The sequence below is a fragment of the Homalodisca vitripennis genome, chromosome 7 (assembly GCF_021130785.1).
Source record: "Homalodisca vitripennis isolate AUS2020 chromosome 7, UT_GWSS_2.1, whole genome shotgun sequence".
Taxonomy (NCBI): Eukaryota; Metazoa; Arthropoda; class Insecta; order Hemiptera; family Cicadellidae; genus Homalodisca; species Homalodisca vitripennis.
Genome location: NC_060213.1, coordinates 98,395,850 through 98,399,077, shown reverse-complemented (window position 1 = coordinate 98,399,077; position 3,228 = coordinate 98,395,850).

The following is a 3,228-nucleotide window of genomic DNA, read 5'->3' as shown; positions in this document are numbered from 1 at the left end:
CATTCCATTGACATTAAAACACCTAATTTGTTAATAGAAACGAGCATTCAAACCGGAATATTTATTGAAAATTTGGAATAAAATCTAATTGAGGGTTCAAGACGCTTAGATTTTGGGTATTCGGAGGTTTTTATAAATTTAAATTTTATAGTAGTAGACAGTGTTCCTCTTTCATTGGCTTGCTCTGATTCATTGTGCTTTCCTATTCCTGGACAATTCGCTTCGAAAAATAAGTGATTTTTCGTCTTGGGTGACACTGCTATTATTTTAATATTGAAACTGCTAAAGCGCAATTAGAATCTCAAATAGTATTTCCAGCTAAGTCGGAAAAATAAGGTAGATTTTGTAACTAGGTTCATAAATAATATAATTGTAAATATCTTAAAAACTAAAACGGCCGCCATAGTGAAAATAAATGGCAACTCAGCATATTAATACTGCTAAATTTACATATTGAAAACACCTATGGTTTTTGTCTTTACTTCTACTTAAACAATAACGATACGGTAACTACAGACAACCACTTTATGAATCACATTTAGAATCAAAATATACGTTATTATAGTAGTAACAAAAATCTAAATTTTAGTCGTCTAGTTTCAAAATCAGATAGATCAATTTGTATAAATATTCTACCAAACAACACGTTTTATTACAAAATTAATCATAAAAAGGATTTTTATAACAATGTAATGTAGAATAAACAAAGGTTTGTGCCATGTTTATGCATTATGTGTAGCACTTTTTAAAGAAAATGCGTTTTTTATTTTCAATCAAATGACAAAAGCTTTGTTATGCATCTCGTTTTGTAACAAAGTCACATATGTTTTCATCAAAGTCGAATGCACGTAACTCTTGATTTAATTTATATGTATAGAAAAAATCATTTTTCATAATCTATGTTAAACATACCAGTTTTAGTAATGATGTTAGTTTTTACTAGGAATTAAAAACTATAAAAGAATATACATTTACTGAATAAATTTTAGTATTTATTATAATAGGGATTTAACCAAATTATACCAAAGACTAAAATTACTAAGTAATGTTTTACTTACAATTGTTCACAAAATCAATTTGTTTTACCTAAATAACTATTTTTTGGAGCAGTGTTTACAGACTTCTTTCCAATTTTATTTCTTTTCTGATAATTGAATCCTTGTTACATGGGACTGACGGCCACTTAGGTTTTACTGCCCAATCAACAACTTTGAGGCAGAAATACATAATACAACGATTAATCTGCTTTTGAAATTTATGCCATGCATATCTGGATTTACAACCATCACATATTTTTCAATTTAAATGAATTAAATATACCAGGTTCAAAATGTTTCAATCTCTAATGAAGTAAGTCTAAATGTGTATGTAAAATCATAATCCTTAAATAAAAAGTGATCAATAATGATTGATTCAATGCAAATGTTTGACTCAGCTGAGGAGGAAATCTAAATCGTTGTGTAATTATTAAATATAAATTAATAATTATAAAATAGAAATTACTATTCATAAATATGTCCTATTTGGTTATTCAGGTGAATTCTACTAATGTAAGATTATAATTATAAAAATATAGTAAGAGTTATTTGACTCAGACAACGTGCAAATGTAACGTATGGAAATGCTTTTCAATGTATATTTAAAGAGATATGACATTTTAATTAAATACTTAATTAAGAATAAAGAAAGAAGTAAAAGATTAAGAATAAAATATTTTATAAGTAAAATATTAAATTTTACTTTAAGTAATTTAACATTATTTCTGTTTTGCACCATTTGTTAGTTTTGAAGCATTTTGACTATTATCACATAAACATTCTTTAGTATTATGAACTTACTAAATAAAGACCAACATAAAACAACGTTTCGGGTATTTTCATTGTATTTCTGTAATGCATATGCTTTAATAAATGGGCAAGTTTGTCAAATCCTATTGACTACAAAAGTTATATCTCTTAGAAACCAATGTGTCATAATACAATTATTCCTTTAAAAATAATCCCCAAATAAATTGTAAGAATTTAATAATTTAAATAATCTTTCTAATATATGCACTCGCAATAAATACAATGTATTTATGTAGCAGGTAGGTAGCAGGATTATTAAACATTCTATCTGTTACGTCGTCCAATAAGGTTCTAAGTTCCATTCAACATCGAAGGTTCCTGTCACTGTAAAGATTCAGTGTCTCAGGTATGAGAAAATGAAATGTTATCGCCTGACTAAGAGTGGTACAAGCTCGCCAGTACTCATCTGGGAGTCGTATAACTCCCGTTCGGGGTGTACACTATACTGCAGGTAACCGCCTATTTGGTAACATTCCTAAGACGTTCAAACGGCAGCGCCTCCGATAGCGGTGTCCTAGATAATGCTTGATCCTCTGTACTACCCAATGGCGGCGGCCATTTTGCAAATAGACCTAGGGTTCCTCTGCTATAATCTCTCGATTCTTTTTAATGTGCAATGGCTCCTTAAAAGTGCCATCACTTACATGACAAACCTATTATGCAACTAATACCATACAATATACTACTAATATAGTTATACAAAATTAACGATGTTTGAGGTTGACTGAAAGATATGTATTGATGACACTTACTCACTTTATGCAATACAAGAATTTTTAATTGCATTTTTTATGTTTTTTTCAAGTAATGCAAGTAATACTTAATAGTTTCCCGTATTAAATTCTGCTTTTGAAATAGTTAAATTAAAAGAAATTATCATCTGAGTAACACTATTATGCGATTATTAATGAATTATATGACAAAAAATTATAAATTATTTCTTATCATAAATCATTTAATTAGTGTGTCATTTTATGCTGATTATTTATCTCTGTCTCAAAACCTAAACCTATGAGTGACCCGTGCATGATATTTGGTTCCTGGCGAGGTTTTGCCCATTCAGAGAGAGTCAGTCACTCTCTTATTACCATAATGATATTTTATTTATCTCAATGGCGATTTATCTCTAAAAATGAACATTTCCGATATATTTTTCGTATGCTAAATAAAAATATGTTACTGAAAAAGTTCTGTGTACATAACGAGGAAAGTTCAACCCAAACTATTTTGGGCTGCTGAAGAGTCCAGAGACGGCTGGATATAATGTAATGGTCCATCTTATAAAATGAAATACGGCTTACAAATATACTTATGCTCACATATGAGAATTATTCACTTCAAACAGACATCATGTCAGAAATTCGTAAATTTAGCACCAAAG